The 18,412-nt window shown below is 36.1% G+C and overlaps 1 protein-coding gene across 3 annotated transcripts in view; it reads right to left on the reverse strand.

The window, feature by feature from the left end:
* Positions 1 to 18,412, reverse strand: part of LOC140158590 (uncharacterized) — a 58,066-nt gene that overhangs the window by 5,826 nt on the left and 33,828 nt on the right. The window lies entirely within an intron of this gene.

Raw genomic sequence — 18,412 nt, forward strand, 5'->3', positions numbered from 1 at the left:
AGTCTACAAGATAGCTTCTATGATTATAAGAGCAATCATCATGACTCATCCATGATTTGACCATGACTATTTTTTTCCCACTTTGTACCTGACTCACCAAGCTTTTCAAGGTTCCGCACATTGATTCTAAGAAATAGGATTGAGCCATTTGATAACTACCATTAATTCATTCTACACGAGCGCACTAAATATTGATTGCACTGATAAAGTATCAGTTATTTTCTGATATTGAACCTGCTTTTGCATCAATTGACATTTAGCAAATTTAGAACATGTTGTGAAGTAAAGCATAGAAATGAATGCAGATACGTTTAAATATTGTTTGCTCAATCTGTAAGCCGCCTTTGTTGCAACTTTACCTCTTAAGCTGTAGTTGGTAACGATGCCCCGTTAACATTTGCAATCAAATTATGTCATTAGAATGGTATATTATCGATTTGTTCAATATAGGAATAAAACAGTGCATAATACTGATATCCTTTACAAAACTTACCGACATACAAATAACACAAAATGCAACAAAAATACAAAACTTTGCCCGCGCATCAGACGAGAGTAATTCGATACTCAAAATAGGTAAGCTGAACACAACACTTAAGTATTATTGTTCTAATGTTCTTCCCTCATTTTCAATGGATCGAATACGGCGCTGGGGCATGGATGGTAGAAGTAGTAGAAGTAGTGACGTAACAGGATTAATTACCATTAGTAGCAATAGATTAATACAATTTTTGAATTGTATTGCCCTGTACTAAACGTAGGCTGCACCGTGTATGTGTGCAATCATAGATTAAATACAATACCACTCTTTTCAAAGACACTAGTTGTACGGGTGTGAGCAAGGAGGTTTTAATAAGGATGGAGGGACAATATATTACGTCACGCGATTGGTATTGTACTCCATGGATTTGCATGTCTTCTGGAGGACGATTTGAACTAATGACCTTCCGTGCAACCGCCCTATAGTGGCTGTATACAGAAAGATTATACTGTAATAACAATTGATTTCCCAGTACTTATGCACTAAATAATGGATAAGTTTGCTCACTATAAACACGCTTTAGGTGATCAAAAGAAAGTCATGTGAAATCGCCTACTAGAGCGAGTTTTACCTTTTGTTCTCATACAGCCCACGAGTGTGAGGAGTAGCATCAAGCACAAAAATGCACACTGTAGCTGTCGATGTACAATTATTTACCGCCCACCTTATTTGAGGCGCATCATTTAAATCAATTGAATAGGGTTGCTACCCGTAACAAAGTGGCTTGGCTGCCAGGTATAGGTCCATGTCTATCTGTGTCACTTTCTATCAATTAACTATTTCGCAGTATATTTTGTTATCATGGTTATAGGTTCATTCAATAAAATGAAATAAACGTTTTTTAATATATCATTTTTAAAAGCCAGGGGAAATGAGGGAATGAAGGAGTAAGGTGGAAAGAGGAGAAGCGGATGGGCGATCGAGAAGGGAAGGAAGGATATCCGGAAGGGATGAAGACAAAAAGAAAAAAAGAAAGTGGGAAGGGACAAGGGGAGAGAGGAAGAAGGAGACCGAGGGAATGATTTGGCCCTCTAAAGTGTAGGCATAAAAAATAATAAGTGCAGAGAAAAGAAAAGAAAGGAATAAATAATAAAAATAATAATTGTTATTATTATAGAAACTAAACACATAACAGCACTGGGCAGCCATTCAATGAAGCCAAAACCTTCTTTATGCGTATCGTAATTAAAACACCCAGTCAGATGTATTCCACACCAGCAAACACAAGTCACCCAATTTCGAAAATTGGACGTTGAATGTACACTCTCATGAATATTGATTGGCAACATTTTCAAATATGTCAGTGCTCAAATCGGAAACAATAGATGAATAAATGCTGCGGTCCGTTGGATGTGGGTGATGTCAGCATAATGTAAAATTTCTATAGAATTACGATCCGAGTCTTTTGCCTATTCTTTGATAATCAATGATGCGATAGAGAGTTACAGGCTACAGCGTACGTTTAGTGCGGGCGATACATACAAAAGATGTATACATCTATCGCTATGGTACATCCCTACTTCTACGGCGAATAGGGTCTGGAAACCACAATATATACTTGCACAATCTGTCTGCCACTTTTATATCATATTAATGAAGTAATAATATACCTAACTGAAAATGTCACATCCTATAAATTATACAAAACCGCAATATCAAATAGTTTGTAATATTACTCTCGGTATATTTCCTGCACAAGACGGGCTAGATGTCCGACATGTCCGAAATATATTCCCTAATCAATGATTTTTTTATCTGAATCTATGGTCACTTCGATATGAAAGATAATATGCCCCATCTGAACATAAGTAAAGAGGCTCTCTTTCTTTTTGTTCTTGTTGTTTATTCATTCCATAAAATATGGTAATGCAGAAATAATTACAAATTACGATTAACTTGAAAATACATTTGAATAAAAAATACCTTTGTGCAACATGTGTCATGAGAAACCGACAGTTACACTTTCAATATAAATTTGGCCAAATTTATGCAAGCTGTGTGACATGTACAAGACTTTTATTTATCCCTGTAATTTGCCTTTGGTTAAAATTACAAAAATCGAAAATTCTTAATCTTCATCCTACGACAGGCGACTAAATGCCCGGCTAAAATGCCCCGGCGTGCTCGTAGCAAATTAATGAGGAACGGGCAATATCTGACGCCAGTTTTGCCTCACCAATCATCTAATATCACTAGAAACAAATCGCTTCCTATATGATAGATAATATGCCCCATCTGACTGTAAGTAAATAGCCTTTGCAACTACCTGTTTGATAACGACGCAAATCGTATTTTATTCCACTCGGCGAGCCTTGTTATATGTTCGCTCAGACTCATATCGCATCCAAACCTAACGACACTATGTTAGATACGCAGGGTAGCATCATATTTTTCCAGGGATAAAAATAAATGTTAGTATTTATACAGCGCCTTTCACATGTGAACATGTACCAAAGCGCTTTACATTTATTCCGCCGTCATTAGAATATGTCAGCTGCCATACAATGCCGAAGGCATGGTCATACCTTTGGGCGGCGCTCAATGGACAGTATTCATAACAGCTCCCCATTTCACACCTGGGTGGAGAGGAGTAATCGAGATAAAGTGCCTTACTCAAGGGCACAACACGATGGTGTCGCCGGGGCTCGAACCCGCAACCTTCCGATTATGAGTCCTAGCCCGTTCCGCTCGGCCACCGTGCTCCCTATAGGGATGTATAATTCCTAATGCTTGTCGTCAAAGGTCTATCAAACGTAAAACTTGCTCGCTTATAGAGTCTCAACATGACATATAATTTTAAATCGTCAAAATGTTACAAACATTATTACCCTGCAGTCTTGCGAATTCACAGTAATATCTACTGATATTAACACTGTACTTCGCTGACTCTCCCAGACACTTTTTTGTACCTCTTTGCAAAACTAGATACTCATATACACCACGATGTCTTTTTATTCTCTACACGATATAGAAACTTCTCTGATTCTAAGAGCAATCATCATGACTCATCCATGATTTGACCATGACTATTTTCTTCACACTTTGTACCTGACTTTTTTAAGGTACCTCACGTTGATTCTAAGAAATAGGATTGAGCCATTTGATAATTAACACCATTAATTCATTCTACACGAGCGCACTAAAACATTGACTGCACTGATAAAATATCAGTTGTTGCCTGATATTGAAGCTGCTTTTGCATCAATTGACATTTAGGAAATTCAGAACGTGTTGTAAAGTAAAGCATAGATATAATGCAGACACTTTTAAATAATTTTTGCTTAATCTATGTCCGCCTTTGCAATTTTTACATCTTTTAAAACTGCTTAAGCTGTAGTTGGCAATCAAACCATGTCATTATAATATATAGCATATTATTGAGTTTCTCAACATAATAGCAGTACATAATCCTTTACAAAACTTACTTACATTCAAATAACACAAAATGCAACAATACATCAAACTTTGCGCGCACTTTTCAGTTTTGTTTTTTGATAAAATGTAGACGAGAGTAATTCGATACTCAAAATGGGTAACCTGAACACAACACTTACGTGTTGTTGTTTCTTCACTCATTTTGCAGTACGCGCTGGATAGGATATAGGGTATGGAAACCACAATATAGTCTTGAACAATCCGAAACTGTCATATTTTATAAATTGCACAAAACCGCAATATCAAATATTTCCTTTGGCGTTTCGTTTGTAGTATATATTTCCTGCACGAGACGGTCTAGATGTCCGACATACATACCCAATGATATTATCTGAACCTTTGGTCACTTCCCTCACACATATGGCGTGAGAGGTGTTGTTTTGTTCCTCGTCAGGGCCTTCATGTAGCCGGCAAACTTGTTGAAACGCCCAGTCTTTCATATTTAATATTAAAAGCGTACGGGCTTTTTTTTCAGCTGTTATATTATGACACATGAAAATCGTGACATATTTTAATACAAAAACTGCTAATTTTATTATATTGTTGTTGTTTTTTACACCCATGAACCCTTTTCGTAATTTGTTTTTTACTTTTTAAAACCCTAAAGGCCTCCGAAGCCATAGTCACAAAGACCATTCACTATAATATTCAGGAACTGCGGGTACCCTTGTTAAACCCTAATTTATGACTAATTAAGGCGGGCCGGAGAGCTGCATGACCTATCGGTGTTTGCAGTCAAATGTTGAGACAAAGAAAGCTGACGCACAAGAAGAATGGTGTGAGTTCTATAAAAGAGATCCCAATGCCTGATGTAAGTGGTGTCATTTCCGCCATATGCATGACTCGGGAGCGAAATCGCTCAAAACTTTTGTTTTGATAATTATATTATTAGCTTTAACTCAAGAACCTATAAAGAAAATATAGATTACTTTATTGTAAGATCAATATATTAATTAAGAGGTACATTGCAATTTAGCTAAAACTAGAAAAAGATAGCTCATGCCATCCCAATTGCCTTTATATCAAGTCGATCAAACCTACTATAATTTCAAAAGTATCCATTCTGTAACCATAGTTTATATGGTGATATACACATTACATCACCTAAATGTCAAACCATATCGTGTAAGCTGCAATGGAGAAATGCAAAAATGTATCATCTATCAGACTTTGTTGCAAGTTGTAGCTATACAGCTTCCAAGTATTTGAATCATCAAGTAGTCAAAGGTCAACGTTCATTACATACTGACCGGTGCCCATATAAATATCATTTCATACATTATTATTGTCAATTGTACTGCAAAATTATGTTCAGTGCATTCTTGATGCCTCATTTGTGTCAGTAACCCGAATTGTTGTTATTGTTTGTGACCATGCATGTAACTCACTTTTCAATTCTGTTTAAAATCTTTTTAAAGGCATGAATATGTTAAGTTTGAATATTGGACAAGACAAATATAGATCCAGGTCAAACGTGTCCATCTAAAAGTTAGAAATACGTTCCATCTTCTATCTTTTATTCTACTGTCAAAAGGAAGTACAATATTGGTCTTTCCTTGTCAAAATATATACATTAGCCATTGCTTTCTTGAGCATGTTAAAGAAACAACAAAATTTACATATCCTCAAACGTACGCTATTTAGCCTCGTCCTAAGGAAAGTGTTTATTGTGCTTCTGTGGTCACGGTACGTGCGATGTCCAAACACTTCAAAATTTCTATTTGGACACATTTCAATTTTAGCAAAGAAGTTTGTTTTTTTAAAGTGTAATGTAAAACTTCTTATATTTGCTGTTGGTGTTGTCATTTGCTCATTTCATTTTGGGACAAAATCTCACAAATTGAAATATGACTATAATTTCTTGAGAAACTGGCAACATATGTTTTCAAAAATGTAAGGAAGATGTAAGCACCTGTGTGACATTTACAAGACAGTCCTCTAATTTGCCTTTCGTAAAAATTAATCTGCAAATTCTTATTAGCAAAAAGATTCTTATTAGCAAAGTGCAATTCAATTCGAAATATATATACCCGCATTATATTCTAAGATATAATCTTAATATCCCATACAGAGGGTGTACATTAATGGAGTCACCCATTCTGGTAACCCCATTGAAGATTATTTAAGGCCACGTCTTCCATAGGGGTGTATGGATATCAACTGGAATAGCCCAAATCAATTGTAAAGCATCCTACTGGAGGTGACAAAATGCCTCGGCTACATACTAGCTCGTAGCAAAGTAATGAGAAACGCGCAATATCTGACGCTAGTTTTACCTCACCAATCATCTACTACCACTAGAAACAAAGTGTTCCAGATATGATAGATAATATGCCCCATCTGACTGTAAGTAAATAGCCTTTCAAACTACCTGTTTGATAACGACGCAAATAGTATTTTATTCCACTCGGCGAGCCTTGTTATACGTTGCCTCAGACTCAAATCGTCTCCAACCCTGACTACACCATATTAGATACGCAGGGTAACGTCTTGTTCTACATCGGCTGTATAAATCCCTGTTGCTTGTAGTCAAAGGTCTATCAAACAGAAAACTCGCTCGTCTGTAGAGTCTCAACATTACATATAATTTCAAATTGTCATAATTTTAAAACGTTATTATCCCACTGCAGTCTTGCGAAGTCCAGTGAAGATCTACAAACAAGTGATGACTTAAACCATACTTCATTTTAAGTTCCCAGAGACTTCTTTACCTCCTAGCGAAATGAACATACTCATACTTACGTCACGATGCGTTACTCTTCAATAAATAGAAGCTTCTTCAATCATGCTACATGTATAATTATAGAGGAATCATGACTCATCCATGATTATTTCTTATCACTTTGTAACTGATTCAGCAAGTTTTTCATGGTGCCCCATAGAGTATTCATCACTCTGCCGTGTTCATAAGGATATTATTGCAGAAACCTAAGTTGCAACTGTCACAATTTATAAATTGTACCAAACCGCAATATCAAGTAGTTCCTTCGGCATTTCGTTTGTAGTATTACTCTCAGTCAGTACATTTCCCGCACGAGATGGTCTAGCTGTCCAACATACATACCTAATGATTTACCTGAACCTTTGGTCACTTCGTAAAATGGCATGAGAGGTGTTTCCCTGGTAAGGGCCCTCTTACAGCCAACAACTTGTGGATATCTCCAGTCATTCAAATTTACAATTACAGATTTGTAGGTGTTGTTTCTCTTTTTCTGCTGTTATATTATGCCACATAGAAATCCTGACTATGTCAATGTGAAAACTGGTAATATTGTATATATTCTTGGTAAATTTTTAATCTATTTAACATCTATTCACATTATGATTACGACGGCAAAATCCAAATCCAAAGAGCACTCAGTATAACATTCAGGAAACTGCTGCTTAAATGCGTCAAACCACAGTGAGCCAGTTCAGCTTTTGACCACAAGCCCCAGAGTACCGGAGTCGCACGCCTTAGAAATTAAGGTAACTTGACCAGCATTTTAGATGATTAACTTCTACCATAGATCTTACATACTCGAGGCTTATAAAACGATTATATCAATATATGTCGGGGAGTCAAATCTACTAAGATTTAAAAAAAAGTTTCCATTCTCTACCCATAACGTATATTGTAAACGTCACATAAATGTCAAGCAATTTCTTGTCAGCTGCAATGGAGAAATGATAAAACGTATCATCTATCAAACTTTGTCCTAAATTTGTGGCAAGTTATAGCTGTAATTAGGAGTTGCCAAGATTATATAATATCGCAAGTAATCAAGCCTGATTTATTGCTAATACGCGCAATGCGAACGGCCATATCATCCCAGGATAATTATTGTCTTGTCGTGTGAAGAACAGATCTGCAAAGCTAAGATATGTACTTCTGTTGTGTTCTGTTTATAGCTGAATTTACACGTAGTCACTAAGAAATGAGCGATTGACCTTTGACCAATTTGTGTTCGCATAATTAATTCGTAATCATGTCAAGCAAGCTTGAATAATTGTGAGACATACATGTATGATGATGATGAAATGGAAAGCCCAAATGTCACACTACGCGGTGAAATATTAATTAAATTCTGTAGAAAAACTGACAAGATATTCATCGCCATTTTAAACCAAATGTGTTAGGTAGCACAATTAGAACTTCATACATACAATGTCGGAGTTGCAATTTGTCACATACAAAAAAATGTTGTTTGCTAAGCGTTTAAATCCCATCACGTTGCTCTTGGCTACTTCACGTAAGGCACCTATAAGATTTAAAGCTATTCATGTTGAGCTAAATGTTGTATTGTTTTAAAACTGAATGTCATATTATACTGTTATATTGGTACCATAGTATTGCTTGTGATACCAGAATAAGTACAAACATACGCCATGCAAGCTTGTTATGACGTCGTAAAGTGAGCGCGCCCTCGTAAAATTGAGAAATTATAACGTACACATTTCTGTAGGGAAAATTGATTTTCGGCTAAAAACCGCACGATCATGCGATTTTCACCTGAATTAAATTCCATGCCCTTCAGAATACCAATGGATTTTACTGTAGCCTCGGGTGGGTCCCCGCCTGATGGTCAAGTGTCATTAACAGTGTTATCCTTAAATGAATGCAAGGGATGCATCTACGATTACGTCAAGTCATTTGGGTGTAAACACAAGCAGGTTTGAGTATGCCAGATAAAAATATGCAACCCCTTCGTTGGACGAGGGTTAAGGCAGCTATAGTTCTCATACGCCTTTAGCAATTATATGGTAATAAATGTTATCAAAATTACTAGCCACGAATTTGTAATTAGCCGACCTTTGTCATCAGAATTTTAGATTAAGGAAGCTAAGGCAAGCATGAAATTAACCTCGGCAAGGTTCAAGGCTAAAATTTCAAAATAACGGACATCAAAACGACGACTGCTTTACATCTATTACCGTGTTATTTTGTGAAATTTCTTTTCTTTTAACCTTGAAATTATATTTCATACTATACTTTAATAAAAATTTGTATCATATTATTTTGTTCACCAGAACCACCTGAGCTCAAGAGTATTGCATTGCTCTCCAGACTAAAAACCACCAGCCCTCTCCATCAAAGTTCAATAGGAAGGCATGCATGCAACTTAAGGGTACCGCATGAATAAATGTAAAGGATCTATGATCTTCTTTAACATATTCGACCAAAGGTGCGTACAATAAGACTTAAAGGGCAGCAACGAATTCTATTTGATTCAACCGGTAATGCAGTCCCACGGAATTGTCCAAAAATAAATCGCTAACAGGATGTAATATGCTGTCTTGCAAAGAAACATTTCCGATTGCATAGAGGTATAGGGAAGGGCGGTACATCCTTTTCGTCTATAAGGGTTTAACAAGAACAGTTGAGGATTATGCAGTAGATTACATAGAGCATTATTTATCTTACTTAAATATGTACGCTTGAAGATAGTCAACATAATTATTTTGTTGACAACACGAACACACCTACATAAACAAACAAATAAAAACCACAACAAAATGAGAAAATTCGAGCAACATACTATTTATAATTATATTTTAGATTTTGTTACGGTATTATAACTATGAATGTAATGTGTGTTTTCACAGCTCGGTATCTCCACAGAAAACTATTTTGCAAGCTCGGTAGCAATGTTTTCACTAAGAGGAATTTATTTATTCTGTTCTTCCATCAGATTGCTTTCTGTCCTGTATTAGTTTATGTATATTAACCTTTTTTTTATCACCATTGATCTTGCATATTCTATTTTATCGTATGCTTTCCGCGTCCAGTGTTTCCAATCATGCCAAATGTACATTATTGTTTCGTGTCACATAAACGAGGGTAATACATTATGCATTGCCACGCGCAATATTAGTTCTCAATGTAAACTATGTAATTTCAAGTAATAGCAATGACATTAAATTAATGGCATTCAAAGAAAAAGCTAAATATTATTCTACATGCAATTTTATGGCATATAGAGCTTATGTTGTCGCGTGAGTTTAGCTTTATTACCATAGCATTAATGAAATCACGATTACAAAATTAAAGCGCTCTTTCTGTGTTCAAGGTCACCACAGCATGTATCTTGAATGTGAGAGTTAACAAATGTACATTACGTACAAACTGGTTCACCCCATCCAAAACCCATCCATCCATTCCCACATACACCTCCGTACATGATATTATAAACCAGTGTACAATACACGAGGGTACACCCCCAACCCCCACCCATCCATAGTTTATACATGAAACACATTTTTTGTGTATGTATCTGGGTATCTTGTGCGGATGTATTCTATTACTTCCGAGGACATCGCACTAAAACATCTCAATTTTTGAGGGTATCCACCACGACACACACCTGCACTAAAAACACATTAAAAGTAAATGAACACTTGACTGAATAATAGACAACAAGACACACCAAACAACAAAAACACAACCCCACAAACATCTACTACTATTACAGTTTTTAATTTTTATACACCTTCTCCATTTTGGAAAACTAGAATATGATGCACTTTGGTTGTTTAGATAAGTTGGGTTTTTTCTCTATCAAAGGGGGAAAATTTGTGTGTAAGAGGGGTGCGTTTTAGATGGATTTAGTTGCTTATAAATCTCGAAAACAAACAAGTCGATCCCGTTTTGACAAAAAGGAAAACAAATCTATGACCTGATGACACATGGGAATAGCAACTCATACCCCACACGACCGACGCGTGACATTTCATTCAATATATTCATACAACTCTCTCCTCTTCACTTGCATTACAAAATCAACATGGGAAACCACACATACGTTGAAATATTGCCTTTGGCGGTCGGGATGGGTAGATCCCTATCCGGGCCATGCTAGCACTGGCACAGACGAGTCTCTATGCAACGTCTGCTATCCTAGCTGGCAAGCAGTATATAGTTCTGCATTTGTTTATCAAGTATACTCCTTAAACATAAAAACACTCTATCAAACTTAATCCGTCTATAAAGAATACCAAAAAATGCTACTACAGTTTCAAAATAGGCAATACCACAGACAAGCCCAGACGCACGCGACAACGTCAGTGTATATTGATTCAGCGTGTCTCTGAAAGAACTGTATCGTCGGGAACTGAATTTGTTGGGTATTTTAAGGCATAAACCAACCATAACTAAATAACAGACGTGGTTGAGGAATATATCAGTTATCCCATACTTTTTGAATTTTGACAATTGACCGCTTCAATAATGAAATAAAAGAATTTTACGGATCTACCTCATTTTCAATCCGTTCCACGGAGTCAAGTATCTATCAATGACATGCGCATGGATTAGCACTCCGAATACAGATCGTCGATTGATATTTGAATCCGTGGAAAGGTTTGAAAATGCGGGAGTTTAGTAAAATTCTTATATTTCAAGACCAGTGTGGTCAATTGTCAAAATTCAGGTATTTAGTTATGTTTAGTTGTGGCGTCAAATGCCCAAACAATTAAATTTACGACGATACAGTTCTTTCAGGGACACCCTGTATTATTCCTTTTTCCAACATTTCTATAGTGTATCGCCAGAGAAAACAGATTGAAGAAATAAATTTGAATTCTAAGTTTTGTTTCTTTCGTTGATAACTAGTAACTTAGTATATAGACCTAGGCCTCTAGTTTAGAAAATTCTTGAATATCAGTATGTCACGTAAGAGATTATTGTGTGGAAATAGCACTTGTTCAATGCATAGGGGATGCGCACACCCCTTCCAGGGCGAGAGGAACATGAACCAGTGGAAACAGCTACACATCTTAGCAACGCTATAAGTACAAGATACCATGAGTGCTGATCTATAAACTTGATTATGATTAACAAGGCTGCCCTGTATGTTGTAAATATAAATTGATCATTTCTAAACATTCATTAGCAAGCATTATAAATATCAATGATTCAGTAATAATGAGTTTCAAAAATGGATTCAAAGTCATGTTGGCATGACATACGCGTCAAAGGCGCTTGATGTCACGTCATCTACATGAATACAGCTACACTCATGAACATTTTATACGACTGAAAACCTATGCTATAGTGCTATATGTTTAAACAAGTTACTCCCAAGAATTCAAAGTGCATTCGAGCAGGCGAGACATCTTTAAAACAGTACTTAACGGAAACCAAATAACGCACCCTTTTCTTCCCTGGACAAGATGAACGTGAGCTAAATACATTGGGATGATTTCTTACTTGTATTTGGCGGCTTAAACAGACATGAATGCGAACTAGGCATATCAAAGGAACACCTGGATAGGTGAAGTTGGAGGGAATTCGTTGTGTTAATACTCCACTTCCGTATACGTGATCAGTTTAGATTTTCTTGTCTTTATAAAAGGTTCTGTTATTTGATCGTCTAGCAATATACTGTAATGTAAGACTAAGAAAGAAAGATGAGTTGTATATATTGATATATATCATGTTCCATCTGTGCACATACACTCAAGTAGAATATTTTTATCTTACATGCAGGGATGGATCGGTATAAATATGTATCTATTATTAGGAAGATAAGTTTGTCATACCTATGCATGTACATGCAATTGGAATAATAGTCGTCTCATAAACAATCATGTACTTTCGCTTTCATATTGCATAAACTATAAATGCATGTGTTGAATATATAAACCCAATCGCTATTTTGAGTGTACGACGTTTGAACATTTTTGTGCAGCGAGGTCCATGTATATGCCCGGCCAATCTGTTTTTACTTAGAGCAAAAACTAAAAACACACAATTTGTTTTATTCTTTTATGATATAATTGGAATGTAAACTTAAAATAGCTATTTTATTAGTGTATAAACTGCAAAAGAAAAGCAAGATAAACGATTGACCGGTCATATACACGGACCTCGCTGCACCAAAATGTTCAAACGTCGTACGCTCAAAATAGCGATTGGGTTTATATATTCGACACATGCATTTATAGTTTCCAGTTTATCTTTGTGTTTGTTTTGTATGCCTTGTTCTATTATGTAGAATCGGTCATAGTGCGTTTTTTGTTCTTGTAATTCTTGGTTGAAAACGAAAAACGAAAAACAGATTGGCCTGTCATATACATGGGCCCATCGAGGCCCTAATACTAAACCAATGATATTGTGTCATATTGCATGATTGTGTTTCAAGTGAACAAGTTTGCGAGCCAAATTATTTCTGTCTGCTTTTCCCTCATAACCACACAAGTGCTCTCGGGTACCTATAATTTTGGAGAGCAATGCCAATATTTTGCTCAGTCTTTTCACATAGACGTAAACCTACACTCTTGTCTACTTGAAGGCTACACAAAGTGCTTTCACTTCATCAACCTTGTTGTTTTACCGAAATAACATCAGTTCATTACAAGGAAAAGGACACATTCCTTCTTGAAACGCACGAGTTTACCAAAACAAGCAGCAGCGAAGATGGGATGAATGGGTAGATATGTTAGACATCTTTTACTTGAAAGGGTAACAACGTTTTTAAAAAAATGATTTTATTCTACTTTGATCTACATATTCATACATAGTGAGCCTTTTTGAGATATGGTGGCCACAATAGGATGGCACTGCACGAATTGAATTCGCCGGGTTTTACCCAGATTGAAGACTGCCCTCCTTTTGTGTACGCCATACTTCGAAAAGGCTAATTTATAGACGCTGGAATGAAATGAAAATGAATTTTCTTCATTTTACCTCATTTGTTTGGCTCAAAATTAAAAGGAAACAATGTGATCAGTGAAAACTAACATTTTGTAGGAAACTATTTTTTATGCAAATCGCGCATTATTGCTTTATCTAGTTATCCCTTTGTAATTTATGAAGACCAGAGTGTGTTTTATTTCGGACACAATTCTCGACATTTTGACATTTTAGCACAAATAAAATGTAATCCTATGGAAGAACGCATGACTATTTTTATACCCTTACGAAAACATAATGAGTTGATGTCAATTAGGTAATATTATGTCCTAAATTCAGGCATTCTAGGCATAATGAATAAAAGAATAAAACAAATTGAGTCTTTTTAGTCTTTACTGTAAATATAAAACAAATAGGAAAACGAACGAACGGTTAGTACCTGGATTCATTGTTGGTCTTTTTCTTTTTTTCTTGGCAACAAATGGAACAAGAAAAACGAACGTATAAATCAATCGCGTCTTCCGTTTATCTCTGTGTTTGTTTTGTATGCCGTGTTATAAAAATGAAGAACCGATCATAGTGGTTTTGTTGTTGTTTTGTTTTGTTATTCTTGATTGAAAACCCAAAACGAAAAAGGATTGGCCTGTCATATACACGGACCCAGCGAGGCCCGAATACTAAACCAATGATATTGTGTCATATTGCATGATTTTTTTCAAGTGAACAAGTTTGTGAGCCAAATTATTTCTGTCTGCTTTTCCCTCATAACCACACAAGTGCTCTCGGGTACCTATAATTTTGAAGAGCAATGCCAATATTTTGCTCAGTCTTTTCACATAGACGTAAACCTACACTCCTTTCTACTTGAAGGCTACACAAAGTGCTTTCACTTCATCAACCTTGTTGTTTTACCGAAATAACATCAGTTCATTACAAGGAATAGGGCACATTCCTTCTTGAAACGCTTGAGTTTACCAAAACAAGCAGCAGCGAAGATGGAATGAATGGGTAGATATGTTAGACATCTTTTACTTGAAAGGGTAACAACGTTTATTAAAAATGATTTTTATTCCACTTATTCCTACACATTCATACATAGTGAGCCTTTTTGAGATATGGCGGACACAATAGGATGGCGCTGCACGACGTGGGTAAAGTCTTTTTAATTTGCCGGGTTTTACCCAGATGTGTACGCCATACTTCGAAAAGGCTAATTATAGGCGCTGGAATGAAATATGACAATTTTCTTCATTTTACCTCATTTGTGTGGCTCAAAATTAAAAGGAAACAATGTGATGAGTGATAACTAACATTTTGTAGGAAACAAATAAGAATCTATTCTTTATGCAAATCGCACATTACTGCTTTAATCTAGTTATCCCTTTGTAATTTATAAAGACCAGAGTGTGTTTTATTTCGGACACAATTCTAGACATTTTGGCATTTTAGCACAAATACAATGCAATCCTATGGAAGAACGCATGACTATTTGTATACCCTTACGGAAACATAATGACATTGGGTAATCTTATGTCCGAAATTGTGTTGATAAATTCGCTTCCAAATTCATTTAATGCAGTAAGCTGAAATCTACAACCATTATTTTGACCAAATTGGGTGTTTTGTAAACACTAATTTTGACCCAGGTCAAAGGTCATTCACTCAATTTCAATTGCTGTTTTGATTATTTATCATTATGATCCTCATATATTTTTAGCCCATATATGTACTGGGAAGTTGTTTGTCCCCCGCCACAACCGATGTATAAAAGTACCTTGGCCACTTTAAGTGTTTATTCCTTCCGCAATGTAGTTTACGAGTAGAAGAAAATGAAACCAAATATACGTTAATAATTATCATCCTACGAGAACTCAACCTGTTGCCCAGTCAATGTAGTCTACTGCATTTCTATAAGTATTCTTCATGCAAAGACTTTTCTCCTTTATCCCACAATGCAATATTTTATGGGTACTTCCGCCGGTATCCATGATATTCTCATATCCGCACTCGAGCGTCTGGTTGTTTTATGCATCGTGCTGCACTCATTCGAAGGGATGAGAATGTACGCGAACCATTAGACAAGTGCATGATGGGAATGATTTGAAAGAGTATCCAAAGTGTACCCAAGGCAGAAGATCAATCTTTATATCGCCAAGGACAAAATACTGCTCTTCATTGCAAAGAAATGTATAAACTGCAGCTTCGTTTTTCTAGACAGGAACTCTGCCTGATTCAAAGCCAATATGGAACTCAAAACCGAATGCATATATTCAAAACAACATTCAACAGAAATCTTGCAAATGTCAAACCATTCGTTTATTCTTACCTTCTTGTCATTGAACGCCATTCATACTACATTAATGTTAAACACTGTCTGCATGGGTAGAAATGATTTAAATTTAGAACCGTTCTTTTTCGTAGGTAAAAACATGTTGTGTCTTGTTCTTAAAAAGTAAGAATCCTTACGCGCATTACACACGTGTTGTTGATTTGATTCTTAAAATAGGAACATATTGAATGAAATATTGTTATTTGAATACCACGCTGACATACGCACCTGTATTATAGGACTATTTCAGTCTCTTTATCTATTTTCCTTTTATCTGTTTACCTACGTTTGCATGAAATCGTTATGTATTGATTTTCATTTTGGTCACAAAATCAAAACAAGGTGATTCTCGCTCTGAGAGTACTGAATTATGAGAGGCTCCGCTTACAAAACTGAAGACAGTGTCAGAGCTGGACCTTCTGCAAGAGCTGAACGTTATAAGAGCTGGGTCTTAACTACATGTATGGTAATGAGCCGTGCATGACGTAAACAAAGTAGATAAAATAAATAAAAACATCTTTTCTCATCTTTTTGGAATCACTAAGTATACGCATCCCTTTCATAGGTTGTTTATTTACCTTTTAGAAACAAAATGAGTGGCAGGGTTTCGATTGTTTTTACATTTTTTTATTTATAGCCACTAGTTTCGACTAGATTCATGTTTTTGAAAGGTGATTGACCATTGCCGGACTGGGCTAATTCTATATCGACGGTACAAAACATGAATCTTGCATAGCTTCAAAATTCGGAACCGTGTCTTCAAAACAGAGCCCTATAATTGGGCTGGCTCTATGGCCTCTTCTCGTTATACGGCACGTAGAAGACCTGATTGGACAGATCAAGTCATGTTTTACCTACCGGCCACTTTATGACTCTTTTGAATCGATCAAATAATTGGTATAGAGTTTTCTTATAATTTCCCCTCCATACCGCTGATAGCGTAGGCTACACAATCGTCCTCGTTTTCAGTTTTCCGCTTCGCTAATTCCAGCATGATTGGAGTTAATTTAGCCAAAACGCCTTTAACGGCGGGAAGAAAGAAAACTCTATAGGCATGTATATAGTTTGGCTTGATCTATATAAAATCAAAACAATAGCAAATTAACACAGCCAAGCTCCTTGCAATGTACCTGAAGTAGGACCGCACTTGTTCCACAGCCTACCCATGCAACCGCATCTGATATGTCACGAAAAGTAGAAGTACATTTGATAGGTTGCCAAATTGGCAGCAATCAATTATTTGATGGTAATTAAGCGTGATAAGTTGCAGGGATAAGTAAATTCAAGAGAACTCATGCGTAAACAAAGAGGCGAATTTATATTCGGCAGTTTGTAGAACTCATGACGATATGGAGTCACCTGACCAAAAAACCCATAATTACACCACAACGGTATGCGAGTTTCAGTAGTCACAGAATACTAACGCACATAGATATTGTCTTAATTATGCTTGTGGAAAGAGATGGCTAGAGATTGCAATGGAGTGTATACAATTTTATCTGTCTTTTTCTATCAAATTCTTTCAAATACTTGAAGAAAACCAAAATGAAAGTGGTGAGGCATTGTTCCTGTATGCACATCAGGTACATTAGTCTGAATTCTAAAAGTTTGCTTTCTTATATTTCATAATAAAAAGTTTTTTACTGATGTTCTAATACAATTATACCAAGTGTCTACCCCTTGCAAAGATGCAAATAAGGTTTAAGATAAATAGCGCCATCATTGTTCAACTTTTCTTTAAAATGACTCAGTTTTACATGCCATCAAACAACCGTGTTCTAATATTATGTCACTTTTTTCAGAACTTGTCCTTCACATGTATGATGCGCGTTAGCTTTACTTTAAGGTAAATGTGCTAAATATTTCATCTCCCCAATGCACGATGATTAAACGGCTGTATAGTGTTTCTCACTCGTAATCCTATTTATAATTTTTTATAGGTTAATATTTCCTAATTACTTTATGTTTAATTCAGTGACACGCTGTTTTAAGCAGAGTAAATATTTGATAATTTTGCGAGCCTCTTGCTAAGAACATTGCCTTTTTTAAACGTAGGCTTTGGAGGTAACCAATATTAATGATCTATTAAATATCTAGGTACAAGATGCTTTACTGTGAATTTTCATATTAAACTGGGCTCAAAAAGAAACTTATTATTTTTCACAAGGTCATTATCTTAAAATCCTGTGCATAAAAATGAACCAAAATTACACACAGGATTACTTCAATACTCTAATCTAAACGCATGTCAGTAAGCAAGCAGTTGTCCAACTGACACAACAGCACTGACACGGAACAGCTTCCTGGACCACATTCACAGGCTATTATTTGGCACCCAGCAAAAGAAATCTTTGAGAATGCGTACACGATCCTTACACAGGTGATTATTTCCAAAGTGGAATAGTGTGGAACGGGGCTGCTTCTGCTTTTCACACACTTCCTTCAAAAAATAGGTCTTGTTCCACACTATTCTAATTACTCACAGATTTCTTGA

The sequence above is a fragment of the Amphiura filiformis genome, chromosome 8, assembly GCF_039555335.1.
Source record: "Amphiura filiformis chromosome 8, Afil_fr2py, whole genome shotgun sequence".
NCBI classification, from domain to species: Eukaryota; Metazoa; Echinodermata; class Ophiuroidea; order Amphilepidida; family Amphiuridae; genus Amphiura; species Amphiura filiformis.